Source organism: Ammospiza nelsoni, unplaced genomic scaffold (assembly GCF_027579445.1).
Source record: "Ammospiza nelsoni isolate bAmmNel1 unplaced genomic scaffold, bAmmNel1.pri scaffold_54, whole genome shotgun sequence".
Lineage (NCBI taxonomy): Eukaryota > Metazoa > Chordata > Aves > Passeriformes > Passerellidae > Ammospiza > Ammospiza nelsoni.
The window spans coordinates 1,578,731-1,597,879 of NW_026683192.1; the positions used below are offsets into that span (position 1 = coordinate 1,578,731).

The window sequence follows — 19,149 nt, forward strand, 5'->3', positions numbered from 1 at the left end:
TGCAGCTGAAGGACAGGCTTGATGGGTCTGGTGCAGCCCCACAGCCTCAGACACTGCAGCTCCACCATGCAAAGCATCATGGCTGAGCTGGTTGTTGGTCAGGTGAGGACTCAAATATATTTCCTGCAACTTGCTCCAGCACAGTTCAGCCTGGAAAAAAGACATTTTTACAAGTGTAGGGGAGTCAAGCTCCAATAAATGTCAGCTGAGCCCTGGTGCTTGCTCTCCTGCATGAAGCCTCAGTGAGGCACCAGGGCCTCCTGTCAGCAGGAGGGGAAGGGAGATCAGAGTTGTTGGAAGAATACGTGACTGAAGGCTGAGCACAGGGTTGGTGGTGCTTTGCGTGGCTCTCACATGACATCCAGGCTGGCTGTGGCAGTGTAAGCTAACCTTTTGTTTTGCATCAGGCTTTATGCCAGAGCCAGCCCCTTTCCAGCCTTTGGGGTGATTACAGCTGTTGCTCTATATTTCCCTCCCTCCTTTTTTTTCCAACAGCTATTCTACTCCAGCACCATAGGCAGGCAGTGATGGCTGCCTGTAGCTAACAAGACAAACTGAGATCTGCCTGCAGAGCCATAGGAAGGTGTCCCTGGGCTTGTGAGACAGGCCAGGAGAACACAAACTGAGGCCACAGCCATGCTGTGCTTTCAGTTGAGCCTGTGGTGGAGCTGCTGTGCTTGTAGTCAGCATCTAGATGGGGCAGGTGGCATATCTATCTTAGCTGGGACAGAAACAGAAGTACAGCCCTTGCACAGCATCCTTCTGCTAGGCTGTGCTAAGCTCACGGGCCTGTAAACTGGCCCTTAAGACCTAGGTCTCCACTCCTTGCCCAGATCCCCAGCCTCAGGGAGAAGGACTCAGGGAGAAGGAGCCATGGCTTTTTCTTCCATCAGACTCCATTAAGAAAATGTCAAGTTAAGCAGTTCATTAACATTTAAAATACTCTACAATGTAAAACCAAATATCCCCCTCCCCACAACAATCCCGTGCTCTCAGCGGATGCTCTGGTGAAGAATACTGCTTATGGCACTGTTTGCCTTCTCTTTCTTCTTCTTTATGGGGTCCATCTCCAAACAGCTCCAGACCTGCACTGTTTTATCAGCAGCTGCTTAAGCCACTGATGTACCATCAGGACTCATGGTCAGGTTCAAGATTCTATCAGTATGACCTGAGGAGGAGAAAGAATGTGCAATCAGGGCTGAGCTGATCAGCACATGCACATTTACTCCTGTATGCTCCCATGAGCCCTGCCAGCTTTCACAGCTGTCTCCCCAGTGGCTGTGGCAGCATGATTTCAGACCCCAAGCATACACTTGGATCAATGGTATCTCTTCCACAGCCCCGTGGGCATGCCTTACTCCTAGCAGCATGGCCCCGGATACTGTCCTGTATCAGTGATGCTGCAGGCTCCAACCAAGGAGTGCAGCTGTCTTCAACCTCCAACAGCCCCCCCACCCAGGCCCTGTCCACCTACCTTGCAGCTCTGCAACCTCGTTCATTCTTGGATACTTCCATATAACCAGCTGATTCTGTGCAAAGCCATGGCCTGAAATGAGCTCCTTGTAGTTTGTGGACCATAGGATAGAAGTCACCTGCAAAGAGGCAGTAACACAGGTGAGACAAGGTCCTTGTGCTGATGCTCACCGCTCGGAGGCGAGCATGGTCCCCCTCCTTCCCCGTGCCTCTGGGCCTGAGGAGCCAGCAGCTCTGTGTAGGTGTGCTGCCAGAAGGTGTTTGTCTCCAAGCTGATGTTCATCTCTCACCTGGAAACGGGTATCAACAGCACTGAGGTGGGTGCCAGAACACACGTTCCAGATGCCTGTCACTAGTGCCACCTCCAGTGGCTGGAACATTCATCTGCCATGGGCACCACGCCACAGCCTGAGAGAGGAGAGTTCATTTTAAAACATACAAGAGGCAACCTGCACCCAGCCAGTGCTGCATGCCTGCCTTGCACTCACATATCCGCCTGTGGCAGCTCTGTGCTCATCTTGACAGCACCCTGGTGCTGAGTGAAGGTCTGTAGAGGAGCAAAGTCTCCATCCCCACCTTGGGTGCATGGCCAGACATTCACAAGACTGTCATTGCCTCCACTGGCCAGGTAGCGGCCATCCAGAGACCATCTGAGTCCGCACACCTCGTGTGTGTGGCCAGCAAGGGTGGCCACGTGATGCTCAGCCACTCGGACATCGTGGTGATGGATGTGCCCAGTCCGTGCACCACTGCAGAGAGAAGAGAAGGCTTGCAGGGTCAGGCTGCACATTTTCACCCAAATCCATTTTTGTTGTTGCAAGACTGCTATACCTGCCACTGGGTTTCAACCAGTGTTTCCAGCAACACAGGTCTGTTGGTGTGAGTGAAACACCCACACAAGCTCTTTACAGCTTCAGCACAAATTGCAATACAGGAAAGAGGCCTTCTCCTCACAGCCCCAACAGATAAGGCTGAGTAAGGATCCCAAGCCAGGACAAACTTCTCTCTGCCATCCCTAACCCATGCCACACATAGATTGAGGGATAGGAGTTTGCAACAACTGGAAACTGCCCTTGACCCACTGCTTTACCTGGAGAGGATGTAGCTGTTCCAGCTGAGGGTTCCCACACGGGCACAATGGCTGATCGTGGTTCTGCTTGGTTTTGATCATGGAGACGTTTCTGCTGCTCAATGTCCCATAGCTTATAGGGGCCTGAGTAAATATATGTATTGCAGTAAAAGATCTCTGTATTGTAAAAGTGACCCTGCCCTGATTCTAGTTATTGTAAATGGGCTGCGTCTGCAATGTCCTTGATTGGGCAGCAGCTGTAGCCCGTGGAGGTAGCTGGGATAAAAGGGGGTGCGGCATTCAGGGAGAGCTGGAGAGGAGTCCTGAGTGAGAAGCAACAACAACACTGCTGTGAAGAGCTGCTGTGAAGAGCTGCTGTGAGAAAACCACGCAGAAGGTATGAGACCCTAGAAATACGATATACAACAATATAAATGCAACAATAGCTGGAAACGCAAAGCAAAAAGTTCTTCAGAAGAAACCCAATCCTGTTTCTATGCCCTAGGAACCTCGCTGCACAGGCTCTGGCATTCAGCTTTCTCAGAGAAAATGTGTATCTCATGACTATAGCACAGAAGGTAACGCTGCTTATCAAAAAACCCGCCACACCAAACCCTGCCTTGCACACTGGGCAGTTCCACCCCACACCAGGGAAAACAAGTCAGGTGCATGGCATCCTTCCTCTGCCAACCAAGGTTTTGTCCCCAGGCCCCACAGTTCTGTCAATCCCTTGAAAACACCTCTAGTTTTACTCCTGCATTCACCTGAATCTCAGCACTACTTGTGCCAACAGCAAGGTAGTCTCCATCTTTAATCCATGACGCAGAGGAAATGTAAATATCTGGATGCTCCATCTGCAGCAGGGGGATAGTCTCCCTAGTAGCGTGATTCCACAGATAAACAGTGTTGTCCAGAGCCACTGCCAGGAAGTTCTGGGAGCTCCAGTCTATGAGATTCAGATCTACAATTTGAAAGAGCAATGCAGGTCACACCATGCTTGGCTAGAGAGCCCTGCCCTTCACCCGTGCTGCTGCAGCAGGTGTGGGTGCACATGTGCACACACACACGTACAGGTGAGGAGCAGCCTTCTGAGTGTCACTATGCCCAGCTGCTGGGGCCAGGTACCCTGCTCCAAGGCACCTACACAGTGCCCTAGACCACTGTCCCTGTAAGGCTACACAGGGACACTCCAGAAGGGGTCTGTGCTAGCCTGGGTACACAAAATAATACAGACAGCCCAGTTACACTGTCCTAGGAACAGCAATCCAGTGCAGAATGTTCTGGATGCCCAGCACTCAACCCTGTAGCCTACTTACAGTAGTCGTTGAACATCTCTGGTGCATCCAAGACCCGTTCTGGCTTTGAGGGAATATTTCTGCTATTCTTCCTGCTGAATCCAGGTGCCATTTTCTGACTGTAGAGCACTTAAAGGTTATTTTGATAGCCTGTGTGCAGGGGAACAGGTTTGTTAACCTGAGTTAGTTTCCTCCCAGCTGAGTGCTGCTCACCCAACTAGGAATCCCTTGGAGTGAAAATAAAGTCCTAAGAGAAACACTCACAAGCCTGCAGTGCACTAAAATCACGGGCAGTATGAACTGCTGAACAGGGGTGAGCTACAATTTCCTCATTCATGGAAACAAATTTAACAAACACTTGGGTTTTTGAATCCCATTATATTTAGTTGCAGTTTAAGCTAGAAAGTGCAGAGACTTTGGTGCTCTTACAGACTTCATGAAGGTTTGGAACCTGCAGTACAGGTGACTGTCACCGACATCTTTTCATAAAAATCCTTTCTTTAGGATTTTTCTCCCTTCTGAGAAGCTGTGGCCTCAGCAACAAAAGGTAAACAATGGTTATCTGCTGCTGGGGAATGCAACAGGTGGATGTGTGATTGGTCTCAGGTGGATGTTTGGATTTACTGACCACACAGCAGAGCTGGGTCTCACCCTCTGCTGAGACACAGCCCTTTGTTTATTCATTCTTTTTCTATTCTTAGCTTAGCTAGCTTCTGAGAACTTTCCTTCTATTTCTTTTAGTATAGTAACAATGTAATATATATCATAAAATAATAAATCAAGCCTTCTGAACATGAGGTCAAGATTCTCATCTCTCTCTTCACCCTGAAGACCTTTGCAAGCCCTGTAACAAGTGACCAACTGGCAGTCATAGCACCTCTCCTAAATAAATTCACTGTAACTGTTATGCCCTCCCTCGACCTCAGGAACCTTAAGAAAGGAGACTCCAGCCTGTACAGCTCTCAGAAACCAGTTGATTTCTCCTGTGACCACACACAGAGCCTCTGTGTTGCTGTTCCCCTGACCTGATCTCTGCTGCTGATTCAGCTCACACAGACTCTGTGTCATACCTTCTGGAGCATTCTCTAGTTTTCCACTGAGGTGGAGGATCTTTGCCTCTTCTACATCAAAACCATTCAGATGCACTGCCCAGGCTTTCTGTTGCTCCTACAGAGACAAATCACCCTCAGTGCAATGCATTGAAAACAATTTCCACACTGCAATTTAAACAGACACCTAAGTCCCCTTCTCTTAGAATCTGAAGATGTTTGACTGTGGTGCAAGGGTCAGTCACACAGAGGCAGGTCAAAGCAATTTTTCCTCAGACTTTCATATATTGTCCTGCTCACATTTTCACACAATGGCAAATTCACTGTTATTGCTAGTGGGAAAAGCCACAGCCACAAAGCGACCAAATGCTTCATAAAGAGATTTCAGAACACAGTGTAAAACATTCCAGAAGTGTTCCTGGTGGAGACATTGTCCTAGAATAGCTACCACCAGTAGTTTCACTTTGTATAGGCTTATGGCTTTGTGTTTTTGTTGCCTGCTACATTTTAACACCTCATTAGTCAAAAGCTAAATTTTGCTACCAGAAGCAGCATAGGCTTAGAGTGCATGGCAGTCTCTACAGCTTCAATCACATCCTAGGCTCCTGAAGCCCAGAGCTGCAAGTAGTGATGGTTGGGACTTGTCAGTCCCGTGTGCCCACTTGATAAAACCTATTGTTCACTGCTCTGTAAAGGGGCAGGAAGGAGTAGCAGTTGTTTAAGTAATTGTAACTTAGCAACATGCTCACCTTCTTGGTAGGGGAATCCTCAGCAGGGTCATTCTTTTTGCTTAGGAGGAAATTTGCCATCTCCATCTGCATAGTGCTGCGGTTGGGAATGTAGCGATCTCCCCCAGCCTTTTTGGGGGTGCTTTGAATTTTGGATCAAGATTTACCTGCATTCACATATGAAAATATTGTCTTACAGCTATTTAACAGCCTGTATTAGAGCTTTCACGGGAGTAAACCCAACACTCTTCCACATCACACTCACCAGACAAGTAGGACTCTGAGGTCTCATGCCACCCAGTCACAACTAACTTATATTTTCCTCCCTGCCACCAAGTTGGTTAGGGACTGTGTGCACTTGGGTCTAGTGCAACAATTCCAGAGTCCAGAGATAAGGGGAAGATACAGAAATGCTCACAGGATGTAAAGCTGTCAGCTGACAGTCCTGCCCACACTCGTCCTAGCATACAGCTGTGCCAGCAAGGCTCAGCTGGGCGGACAGCAGCTCGCCAGCCCCAGTGCTCAGAGCTCTGCCCCTCATGCTGACAAGGAGGTGGGTGGCTGTCAGAAGCACAGCCCACCTCCTCCTGCCTGAGCAGCAGCCGGTAGGGCAGCATGGCAGGGAGCCCAGAGCCCCGTGGCTACGGACAAGCAGCCTGGACGAGGCTCCCGCACTCAACCTCTGCTGCTGGTGGCCGGCGCTCACCGGGTGTCTTGGATGGCGCCTGGCTGGAGCTGTGGGAGCGACTGGCCGGCTTCATGTGCGACACGCCGACGGGGCTGGGCCCGGGGCCGCTCTCCTTGGCCTTGCGCTGCCATCGCACAGGCGGCGCGTTCGGGATCAGCGTGTCCAGCTTCAGCAGCCCGTGCAGGTCCGCCTCCAACAGGAACTGCGCCGTGGTCCTGCGGGCGGGCGGGGTTAGCCGTACCCACCGGCCAGGCTGAGCCTACTCTGACAGGCCCCGCTGGCCTCCCCACGACCGGACCATGCAAGCGCTCCGGCCGCTCCTCCCTGCCAACGCACACCCCCACTCTCCCCAGCCGCTCCTCAGGACACTCCATCAGTCGATACGCCCTCCCTCCGCTCCTCGGGGCTCCTTGATCAGCTGGCACCCCTTCCAGCTGCTCTTTGGGGCTCTCTCGAATAAGCGACATTCTCCCTTCCCCTGCCTTTCAAGGGCAATCTCGTCCCTGCTCTTTCTCTTCCCCACCGTGCTTTGCCTCTGCCCTGTGCCCCTGGGGCTGCTCTTGGCCAGGCAGCCTCAGTGGGAGCCAGCACTGGCTGCAGCCCCAGAGGGCCCCCCAGGACAAGGCCCAGAAATTAGGAGGCCAATGAAAGCTCTGGGCAGCAGCAGAACCCTCAGCAGAGTTCTTTAAACAATCATGGACTGGCCACACCTACACTGCAGCCTCACTGGCAATATTTCCTATGAACAGTAGACTTTCAAAAGAAGCTGTTTGAGGGAACGGTGAACTAAACACTCACTGTCTTCTCTTCAAGTAAGTCCAAATTCGGGCGGAAAATAAGATGAAGATAAGCTCCAAAACAAGCAGGCCTGCTGGGAACCCCAGCCAGCAGCCTGTTCCCTGACAGAAACCCCTTCTAAGGCCCTTCTGGGCATCAGGAACATGTGCTGTGGTTCCAGCTGCACCTGTGGGAGCAATGGGGAGCGTCAGCCCATGCTGTGCTGCACTGCTGAGCTGGCAGCATGGTGGATGCGGGCAGGACGTTCTCCTTTCCCCCAGAGCTGGGGCCTGCAGGCACCTTGCCGCCCCTTGGCACAGGCTGTGCCACCCAACAAAGCCCAGCAGGCCGGGAGGAGAGCCCGGGGGCAGCAGGAAGCTGAGAGAAGGCCCTGCTCTAGAACTGAGGGAGTTCCACCAGAAGCAAACAAAGATGGTAAGTTGAAGAGATTCCTAATGTGCTCAAAGTTTTTCTGAGAAGACTAAGATGTGAGCTTGTCAAAAATCCCAGGAAATATCTGGAAAAAGGTTTTATGTATGTTGGTTGTGACTAGGTACAAAGCTCCTGCAGGAAAAGAGCCTCTGCAGCAGGCTGGCTGGCTGAAGGGGTCTTACTTCTTTCTAGAATAAGGATTACCACTCAAATGCAGTTTTATTTTTTATTTTATGAGGGCAAAATATTTTCCAGAACTCTAAAAGTAGTTTCAAAAATATGGATGTGTTGTGGAAACAGGAACGAAACATTTGGGGATTTCTCTCTACAAGAGATATTTCTAAATATTTCTAAAAATGAAAAATGAAGACAAAATGAGGTCACTTTTTCTGGATTCTAAAACTACTTAGAAAAATCTTTAACTACTATAGGAATTGGGAAGAAATATTTGGGGATGTGTCTCTACAGAAAAATGATTTTGAAATATTTCTACGAATTTCTAATTTTTAAAAGTGAGAAATGAAATAAATGGGGTTTCTTTTTCTTGGGGGCCCCATGCTGCTGCCTGCCCCCTGGGCTCCCTCAGCCCTCGGGACCCTGCCGCTGGTCACAGCAGCCCCTGCCTGGCTCCTGCCTGCCCACACTGTGGGCATCCACGGCTGCTCCTGTCCATGGAGCTCAGCCAGGGCTACTGCCGGCTGGGCTTTGCTGCTGCTGCCACTGGACACTGGGGTGACAGCTCCATCTCTTTATTGCAATAGAAGAAGGGCCATCAGCTACTCCTGCAGAAGTGGGTCACTGTCTGTGTTGTTGAGAGGGCATGGCCAGGGGTCTCAGGGGCAGAGGAAAGAACATGTTGGACTCCGGAGGGTCTGGATGTTGCTGGGCTGCTCTTGGGGTCTCTAAAAAATCAGGAATGGATTGGGACGGGACAGAGGAAGATCAAAAATGAGATAAAGGCAGCTTGGGGATACGCATGGGGAGAGAAGGTGGCAGTGGGATCTACAGGGGCCTAGGAGGTTTCCTTGATGGCTGTTCTGGCGTCTTCTGTTCAGAACTCTTGACAGGGCTGCCCAGGCCCTCCAGGTATGAGGTGTAGCTGCCTTTCAACTCCTGTCCAGAGGTGGAACTGTGGAAAGAAGAGGTGGCTGAGGACCCAGCTGCCAGTGGCACACAGGGACCCTCCTGCACAGCAGGGCGCAGAGCTGGCAAGGCTCCCCAGCACGGCTGGAGCTGCTGGCACAGCTTGGCCCAGCTGCACAGCTGTCCCTCAAGGCCCCGGCCAGCAGGGCACAGCTCTGGGAAGGCTCCCTGGCCAGGAGTGGGCCCCAGAGCGCCTCTGCCTTTCAAGGGCAATCTTGTCCCTGCTCTTTCTCCTCCCCACCGTGCTTTCCTCTACCCTGTGCCCCTGGGGCTGCTCTTGGCCAGGCAGCCTCAGTGGGAGCCAGCACTGGCTGCAGCCCCAGAGGGCCCCCCAGGACAAGGCCCAGAAATTAGGAGGCCAATGAAAGCTCTGGGCAGCAGCAGAACCCTCAGCAGAGTTCTTTGGACAATCATGGACTGGCCACACCTACACTGCAGCCTCACTGGGAATGTTTCCTATGTACAGTAGACTTTCAAAAGAAGCTGTTTGAGGGAATGGTGAACTAAACACTCACCCTTTTCTCTTCCAGCAAGTCCATATTCGGACACAGCATAAGATGAATATCAGCTCCAAGAGAAGCAGGCCTGCCAGTAACCCTAACCAGAAGCCTGTTCCCTTACAGAAACCCTTTCCAAGGCCCTTCCGGGCACCAGGAACATGTGCTGTGGTTCCAGCTGCACCTGTGGGAGCAATGGGGAGCGTCAGCCCATGCTGTGCTGCACTGCTGAGCTGGCAGCACGGTGGATGTGGGCAGGACGTTCTCCGTTTCCCCCAGAGCTGGGGCCTGCAGGCACCTTGCCACCCCTTGGCACAGGCTGTGCCACCCAACAAAGCCCAGCAGGCCAGGAGGAGAGCCCGGGAGCAGCACAGCTTCTTGGGCAGTCACTGCTTGGAGGGACACGTGCCAAACCCATCCCTGAGCAGGCACTGCCAGCCCTGGCCCTCCCTGCCCCGTGACAGCTCCCTCAGCCCCAGGGCACAGAGTCAGGGCCTGTCAGGACCCAGTGCAGCCCCTGCCTAGTCAGGAACCAAGGCTGGCTCTGGCCCTGGGCTTGCGGCAGGGCTCCCGCTCGGGGCTGCTCCTGTGCCTTGGGCCTTTGGGCACTCAGGGCCAGCTCTGGAGCAGCTTCAGCGGGAGGGACGTTGGTGCATGAGTCCCCTTTCCCCAGGGCTGTGAACGAGCTCCAAAGGCGCCTCCAGCTTTGGCTGCTGCTGGGCCGTGCAAGGGCAGGCCCTAGTGGAAGAGCTGCAGCCACACAGCCCTGCCAAGGGCTGAGCCCTGCTGAGCCCGGCACAGCAATTACCTTCTGAGCCTGTACCCGTGCCTGTGTTTGGCTTGGCCTTCCTTCCTGCAGCAGGGGCTCCCAGTCGGCCTCTGCTTCGTTGGGGAAACACCTCCTTCTGTCCTGACTTTTGGCCTATCACTTGAGAAACAAAAAATATACCTAAAAGACGGAACTGTTCTCCATTACTTTGATGGCATGTTCAGGACGTCATGCTTATGCAAAATTTGGTAAAATTAACAAATCATCTAGGCTTTTTCCGCTGGGCCATGGCCCACCTTCCTCCAAACAGCTGCCAGTACTGAGCAGAAGTTGTGAGTGGATCGTGCAGAGCAAGGGCACACACGGCCATGGCTCTGTCCTGGCACCTGCAGGGATGCCCCCCTGGCCAAGCTTTGGGCTCTGAGCTGGCAGCTCTCTCAGGGGAAAGGCCTTGACCTACCCTCACCATCTCCCAGAGGCTCAATCCTGAACGTGGGCTGGGAAGCCAGATCACCTTTACCAACAGGCTCAGCTGCAAAGAAAGGCAGGACACAACAGCTCCAATGGAACTGCTGAAGATTCTCCTTCAGGCCCAAGTGGCAGTGAGGGCACCTGGGTGATTGGTGCCCTCCAAGGCATTCCCTTGTCTCTGTCTTCCACTCAGGAGCAGGGCCAGGGGGACCACGTGCCTGCAGTGGCCCCACACTGGGAAGGAAGGAGCGCCTTGCAGCGTTGTTGGGGCAGAAAGGACTCCCTGGAGCTGCCAGCAGCTCCAAACCCAGCCCCAGGCAGGGCCAGGGCTTAGCAGTGGCAGCAGAAGCAGCTCAGGCTCCCTGGGGGCAGCAAAGGAGCTGAGAAAGGCTCAGCCCCCAGGCACAGCCCTGGGCCCAGCCCCTTCCCTCTCTGCTCTTCTCTGTGGCTGCACAGAGCACACAGATGGACACAGTGGCATTGCACACAGGAGGAGGATGGACAGCTAAATGCCCCTTCCTCCCACTGACAGCGATCCTGTGGGATCCCTAAGGGCTCCCAGAAGGGAGCAGGGTAAGGTTTCCAGAACTGATCAACCTTCAGAGGAACTTAAGGGAACTGGCTCATGACTAAGCTCTTGCTACACTGCCACGGATTATTCTGTCAGGAAAGGTACATTCAGAACATGCCTCCAACATCTGGCAAGGTCTTCAAAGTACCTTTCACCAGCATTTCCAACTAATCCAAGTCATGATCCCAGTCGAGAAGGGAGCACAGATGCTACAGAACCATTGCCATGGTGTGCTGGGATCCCCTTCTGCCTTGGGGAATTGGGGACTGCAAGGCGGTGGGGTAAGGCTGTGGGAGCCTGTGGCTCCTGGTCACTCTCCATGCTCTTTGCAGGTCCTGTGCAACATGCCTGGAGGGGCAGCTGGAGCAGCCCAGGGCCCTGGGGCTCTCTCCCTCCCACACAGGAAAGCCTCACAAAACGCTTGGGGAAATCTGCAGTGCCACTGCTGTCTCTCCCAACCTCCGTCCCTCCCTCCTGCTTGCCCACCTGCCCATGGAACAGCTCCCCCAGCACACGGGCACATAGCCAGGCCCTCTCAGGACACACTGGAGCCTTGCTCTCCCCCTCTGCCCTTTCCCCACCATGGGCACCCCGTGCAGCCGCTCCCAGGTTTCGGGACGTGTCTCCCACGGAGGGAGCCCAGCAGGACAGCTCAGTACCCGAGTGCCCTGAGCCTGCTCGGGATAATTCCTCTGGGCTGTGCTGATCTTGTCTGGGCTGTGCCCGCAGTGCCAAGCAGTAGAGAGTGCAGCTCAAGCCTCAGCAGGGCTCAGGCCCAGAGGCAGAGCAATTACCTCCTGTGGCTGTGCCTGGCATCGCCTCCCTTCCTGCAGGAAATGCCACCTTCCATAGACCCTCTCTGTCCATCCCTTGGGAAAGGAAGAGGCACAGCTGGATCAGATGGAATCATTGCACATCCAGGAGGTGGCTTCTTCAGGACGTAATACTTGTCCAAGACATGGGTAAGGATCAGGAAAATCCTGATCCCCCCAGGCCTTTGGGGCTAGCTATGGCCCTCCCTCCTCGACACAGCCACAACTCAGGATGTGACTGGGGACCGGGAAAATGCAGGGGATCCTTGGTGAGTTTGGGCTGTGTGGCAGCTGATGCCCAATGCCTTCCTGCAGAGGCTGGGGAGAAGCTGCAGCCAGGCCAGGCTGGGAAACAGCCCTTCAGGGTATGGAAGCAGCAGCAGGGTTCCAGCTGCCATGGATCCGGCATGGCGTGTCCAGACGTGTAGCCAGAGCCCTCGGCTGCTGAGCCCCAGGACAAGGCTGAGGGAAATGCTCTCACCATTCCCTTTGAGCAGTTCTGTCACTATTCGTTTCAAGATGTTGTTTGGCTCATCGGGTTTCTTGTGTCCTGGGGCTTTGTTCTGCCCTCTCAGAGGACCTTAACAGAAAGTAGTTCCATTTCCTAGGAAAGGATGCCACAGAAGCAGGGCTCAGCCTGTGGGGTCAGCAGGGACAACACTACTCACCCCTGCGATGGGAGCCAGGCCTCTGTGTAGGAATCATCACAGGGGCAGGAAAAGTCCTCCCTGCCGACACATCTGTAACACAACAGCCACAGTAGCTTGTATAACATGGTTGCTGTGAAGTTGTCAACAAGTATTACTGTGTAGGACAGTGAGAACATACCTGAAGGAGGCCCCAAAGGCTTCAACACTTTTCTCAACCAATCTAATGGGGAAGCCTTTTGAGCAACCTCATCTAGAACGGAGCACAGATGAGAACATTTTTCAGGGTGTGTTGGGATCCCCTTCTGCCTTTGGGAATTGGGCACTGCAAGGGGGTCGGGCACGGCCGAGGGACCCACATGTAAATGGGTAAGGTCAAACTGCACAGGGGCCTCGGGAGCTCTGGCCTGGCTCCTGGTCACTCTGCACCCTCTTTCCATGCCCTGTGCAACATCCATGGTGGGGCGGCTGAAGCAACACAGGGCCCTGGGAGCTCTCACTTCCACAGCTGCAAGTCTTGCTAAATCCCTGGGGTAAACTGCAGCAGGCAGTGCCACAGCTATCCCCCTGTCCCCCTCCTGCCCTTTCTCCCTCCCTTTCTACCTACTTCGATCTCTCCAACCGTATTTCCCCTGGGACAAATCCCCCAGCACACGGGCACATAGCCAGGCCCTCTCAGGAAACACTGGAGCCTTGCTCTCCCCCTCTGCCCTTTCCCCACCATGGGCACCCCGTGCAGCCGCTCCCAGGTTTCGGGACGTGTCTCCCACGGAGGGAGCCCAGCAGGACAGCTCAGTACCCGAGTGCCCTGAGCCTGCTCGGGATAATTCCTCTGGGCTGTGCTGATCTTGTCTGGGCTGTGCTCGCAGTGCCAAGCAGCAGAGAGGGCAGCTCAAGCCTCAGTAGGGCTCAGGCCCAGAGGCAGAGCAATTACCTCCTGTGGCTGTGCCTGGCATCGCCTCCCTTCCTGCAGAAGAGGCTGTCCATGAGCCACTGCTTCCTCCAGGAAATGCTTCCTTCTGCACAGCCTCTCCATCTGCTTCTGGAGAAAAGAGAGAGCTGGATCAGATTGGGCTGTTCCCCATTGGAGAGGTGGCATCTTCAGGAGGCAATCTTCTCAAAGACATGGTTAAGGTTCAAGAAATCCCTTTCAACTTTTTGGGTAGGCCAGGGCTCTCCCTTCTCCATATAGGTGCCCCTTCTGATTTGCCTGGAGATGGGAAATTGCAGGGCATCTCATGCCTGTGGTGCAGTTTGGGCTGCCTGTCAGCTGATGCCCAATGCCTTCCTGCAGAGGCTGGGGAGAAGCTGCAGCCAGGCCAGGCTGGGAAACAGCCCAGCAGGGCATGGAAGCAGCAGCAGGGCAGTGAGGCTGCCATGGATTCCTTCCTGCTGTGCCGGGCTCAGCATGTCCAGATGTGCAGCCAGAGCCCTTGGCTGCTGAGCCCCAGGTGAAGGCTGAGGGAATGCACCCACCTTGTCCTGCCTGCTGCATTTCCTTCAGCATTTCCCTCATTTTTTCAGGTGGCTCATGGGGTTTCTTCTGTCCTGTAGCTTTGTTCTTTCCACTTGGAGGACCTTAGAGCAACACGGTTCCATTTCCCATGAATGGATGGATGGCACAAAAGAAGGGCTCAGCCTGTGGGGTCAGCAGGGACACACTACTCACCCCTGCGACGGGAGACTGGCTTCTGTGTAGGAATCATCACAGGGACAGGAAAAGTCCTCCCTGCAGACACATCTGTAACACATCAGCCACAGAAGCTTCTGCCATCTCTGCTCAGCTGCACGGGCACCACTGAGCCGCAGGAGCGGTGAGGGGATCGTGCAGGGCGAGGGCACACACGTGCATGGCTCTGTTCTGGCACCTGCAGCGATGCCCTCCTGGCTGAGCTTTGGGCTCTGAGCTGGCAGCTCTCCCAGGGGAAAGGCCTTGACCTACCCTCACCATCTCCCAGAGGCTCAGTCATGGATGCGGTTTGGGAAGCCAGATCACCTTCACCAACAGGTTCAGCTGCAAAGAAAGGCAGGACAGAACATCACATGTGGCACTGTAGGAGATCCTCAGGCTGCAGGCAAGGCTCAGCCCTGGGGCACAGCCCTGGGCCTGACCCCTGCCCGTTCTACTCTTCTCTGTGATTGCACACAGCACACGGAAGGACACAGTGGCATTGCACACGGGAGGAGGATGGACAGCTAAATGCTCCTTCCTCCCACTGACAGCGATCCTGTGGGATCCCTCGGTGATCCCAAAAGGAGCGGGGCAAGGTTTACAGAATTCTTCAGCCCTGACTTAACGTTAAGGACAATGGCCGATGGGTGAGCTCTTTCCACATGGACACGGATTATATTGCCAGTAAAAAGGGAAATTCAGAACTTGCCTTTGGCATTCGCCATGACATTCAAAGTGTCATTCACCTGGACTTCCAAATCTTCCAAGGCGTGATCCAAATCTAGAATGGAGCAAAGACCTGAACCATTTCCTTTGTGTGCTGGGATCCCCTTCTGCTTTGGGAACAGGGCACTGCAAGGGGGTCAGGTAAGGCCATGGGACCCAGATGTAAATGGGTAAGGTCAAACTGCACAGGGGCCTCGGGAGCTCTGGCCTGGCTCCTGGTCACTCTGCACCCTCTTTCCATGCCCTGTGCAACATCCATTGTGGGGCGGCTGAAGCAACACAGGGCCCTGGGAGCTCTCACTTCCACAGCTGCAAGTCTTGCTAAATCCCTGGGGAAAACTGCAGCAGGCAGTGCCACAGCTATCCCCCTGTCCCCCTCCTGCCCTTTCTCCCTCCCTTTCTACCTACTTCGATCTCTCCAACCGTATTTCCCCTGGGACAAATCTTCCATCACACGGGCACATGGCCAAGCCCTCTCAGGAAACACTGGAGCCTTGCTCTCCCCCTCTGCCCTTTCCCCACCATGGGCACCCCGTGCAGCCGCTCCCAGGATTCGGGACGTGTCTCCCACGGAGGGAGCCCAGCAGGACAGCTCAGTACCCGAGTGCCCTGAGCCTGCTCAGGACAATTCCTCTGGGCTGTGCCTGTCTTGTCTGGGCTGTGCTCGCAGTGCCAAGCAGCAGAGAGGGCAGCTCAAGCCTCAGCAGGGCTCAGGCCCAGAGGCAGAGCAATTACCTCCTGTGGCTGTGGCTGTGCCTGGCATCGCCTCCCTTCCTGCAGAAGAGGCTGTCCATGAGCCACTGCTTCCTCCAGGAAATGCTTCCTTCTGCACAGCCTCTCCATCTGCTTCTGGAGAAAAGAGAGAGCTGGATCAGATTGGGCTGTTCCCCATTGGAGAGGTGGCATCTTCAGGAGGCAATCTTCTCAAAGACATGGTTAAGGTTCAAGAAATCCCTTTCAACTTTTTGGGTAGGCCAGGGCTCTCCCTTCTCCATATAGGTGCCCCTTCTGATTTGCCTGGAGATGGGAAATTGCAGGGCATCTCATGCCTGTGGTGCAGTTTGGGCTGCCTGTCAGCTGATGCCCAATGCCTTCCTGCAGAGGCTGGGGAGAAGCTGCAGCCAGGCCAGGCTGGGAAACAGCCCAGCAGGGCATGGAAGCAGCAGCGGGGCAGTGAGGCTGCCATGGATTCCTTCCTGCTGTGCCGGGCTCAGCATGTCCAGATGTGCAGCCAGAGCCCTTGGCTGCTGAGCCCCAGGTGAAGGCTGAGGGAATGCACCCACCTTGTCCTGCCTGCTGCATTTCCTTCAGCATTTCCCTCATTTTTTCAGGTGGCTCATGGGGTTTCTTCTGTCCTGTAGCTTTGTTCTTTCCACTTGGAGGACCTTAGAGCAACACGGTTCCATTTCCCATGAATGGATGGATGGCACAAAAGAAGGGCTCAGCCTGTGGGGTCAGCAGGGACACACTACTCACCCCTGCGACGGGAGACTGGCTTCTGTGTAGGAATCATCACAGGGACAGGAAAAGTCCTCCCTGCAGACACATCTGTAACACAGCAGCCACAGAAGCTTCTGCCATCTCTGCTCAGCTGCACGGGCACCACTGAGCCGCAGGAGCGGTGAGGGGATCGTGCAGGGCGAGGGCACACACGTGCATGGCTCTGTTCTGGCACCTGCAGCGATGCCCTCCTGGCTGAGCTTTGGGCTCTGAGCTGGCAGCTCTCCCAGGGGAAAGGCCTTGACCTACCCTCACCATCTCCCAGAGGCTCAGTCATGGATGTGGTTTGGGAAGCCAGATCACCTTCACCAACAGGTTCAGCTGCAAAGAAAGGCAGGACAGAACATCACCTGTGGCACTGTAGGAGATCCTCAGGCTGCAGGCAAGGCTCAGCCCTGGGGCACAGCCCTGGGCCTGACCCCTGCCCGTTCTACTCTTCTCTGTGACTGCACACAGCACACAGAAGGACACAGTGGCATTGCACACGGGAGGAGGATGGACAGCTAAATGCTCCTTCCTCCCACTGACAGCGATCCTGTGGGATCCCTCGGGGCTCCAGAAAGGAGCGGGGCAAGGTTTACAGAATTCTTCAGCCCTGACTTAACGTTAAGGACAATGGCCAATGGGTGAGCTGTTGCCACATGGACACTGATTATTTTGCCAGTAAAAAGGGAAATTCAGAACTTGCCTATGGCATTCGCCATGACATTCAAAGTGTCATTCACCTGGACTTCCAAATCTTCCAAGGCGTGATCCAAATCTAGAATGGAGCAAAGACCTGAACCATTTCCTTTGTGTGCTGGGATCCCCTTCTGCCTTTGGGAACAGGGCACTGCAAGGGGGTCAGGTAAGGCTACGGGAACCAGGTGTGAATGGACCAGGTCAAACTGCACAGGGGCCTGGGGAGCTCTGGCCTGGCTCCTGGTCACTCTGCACCCTCTTTGCAGGCCCTGTGACACATCCCTGGAGAGGAAACTGGGGCTGCCCAGGGCCATGGTGGCTCTCTCCCTCCCCTAGAGGAAACCCTCCCTAAAGGCCTGGGGAAAACCATCCCCAGCGCTTCCCGGGGAGCAGGGAGCGCTGTCCCGGGAAAGGGGAGCCAGGCTGCCGGCTCACGTGCTCGCCATGCTGGCAGTGGAGCAGCCTGGGCAGCCCTGGCAGGCAGGGCCCCGGCCAGGAGGAGCAGGTGGAAGAGGCACAGAGCAAGGGCCATGGTGCCTTGCCCTCTGCCAGTCCCGCAGCTCTTGCTGCCACCGCTGTCCTGACAGTGCTGTCCCAATGTCAGCACCACTGCTGCCACCGCCGCTGCTGCCGCAACAATTGTGCTCAAGGACTGAGTGCTCGCTCCTTGTGCTGCTGTGCAACCACTGGGTCTGGCACCTCTGTGACCTCAGAGCCTGCTGTGACCTCAGCCTGCTGTGACCCCTGAGCCTTCTGTGACCTCATGGCCTCAGCTGTACCCCAGAGTGTGCCTGCATCTGTACAAATGGACTGCCTTGATTGTTTTTGTGTATCCCAGGTCCATTGCTCAGCAAAACCTTAATTGTCACCTGCTAACATTGTGGGTCAGACTGTGTCCATGGAGATGCTCTTGATGGCTTCCCTCTTTTCCTGGGCTTGCCACTGGAGGAGGTCCAGGCCCAGATGATGCCAGGGAAGGAAATGTGCCCTCAGCCCAGGGACGCTCAGCATGGGCTCCCCCAGCCCTCGGGACCCCGCCGCTGGTCACAGCAGCCCCTGCCTGGCTCCTGCCTGCCCACACTGTGGGCATCCATGGCTGCTCCTGGGCACGGAGCTGAGCCCGTGCGGCTGCCAGGTGGGCTTTGCTGCTGCTGTCACCCGGACATTGGGGTGACAGCTCCATCTCTTTATTGCAACAGAAATGCTGGGCCAAGCTCTGCCCACCTTCAGTAGGGGCCAGAGATCAGGGCCAGTGCCTTCAGGGGGAGAGGACCTTGTTTGGGTGGTGGCAGCACCTGCACAGCAACAAGTTGGTAAAGCAACTGTGACAGGGGCATCGGGCATGGGCATGGCGATGGGGAATGTCTGGTACAGGTGTCCCAGACTGAGGCGTTTGGCCGCTCCTGTGAAGCTGCAGATGGACGCCTGTTGAGACAGGAGGTTGCTGAGCTCCCAGTTGCAGCTGGCACACAGAGACCCTCCTGCCCAGCAGAAGATTCCCACTGTGCTCAAAGTTTGCCTCTGAAGACTGAGAGGTGAGCTTCTCATAAATCCCAGAAAATATCAGGGAAAAGGTTTTACGTTGGTTGTTGTTGCTCGGTAAAAATGTCCAGTGGGAAAAGAGCCTCTCCAGTACGCTGGGTGCCTTGTGATGACTTAGTTCTTCTTAGAGTAAAGATCACCAATTAAATGCAGTTTTATTTTTTATTCTGCAAGTATTAAAGTGTTCTAGATTTTTCAGAATTCTACAACTACTTTGAAAAATCCTGAACTCCTGTGGGAAAAGGGAAGAAAGATATGGGGATTTTTTTTCAACAAAAACTGTTTCTGAATATTTTGAACAATTTCTGCTTTGTAAAAATGTAAAATGAAGACAAAATGGGGTCGCTTTTTCTCAGGAGCCCCATGCCCAGCTGCTGTCTGCCCAGTCCTGGCTGCGCCCAGACAAGCAGCTCTGCCAGCGCTGGTGGTAGCACACAGACACCTGAGCTGAAGGCCAAAGATGTTGGTGGACTCAGGCCCTTCCCTGGCAGGAGGGCTGCAACTCCTGGCCTGGCTGGACACCAGGGCCAGCACCTTTGGGGACAGAGGGTCCTGTTCTGGGTGGTGGAGGCAACAGCATGTCCCCAGCAACAAGCTGGTAATGCAG

General features: G+C 54.5%; 1 pseudogene; it reads right to left on the minus strand.

The window, feature by feature from the left end:
- Positions 1-992: 992 nt before the first annotated feature.
- LOC132087202 (cell division cycle protein 20 homolog) lies at positions 993-7,114 on the minus strand (annotated as a pseudogene).
- Positions 7,115-19,149: the final 12,035 nt, after the last annotated feature.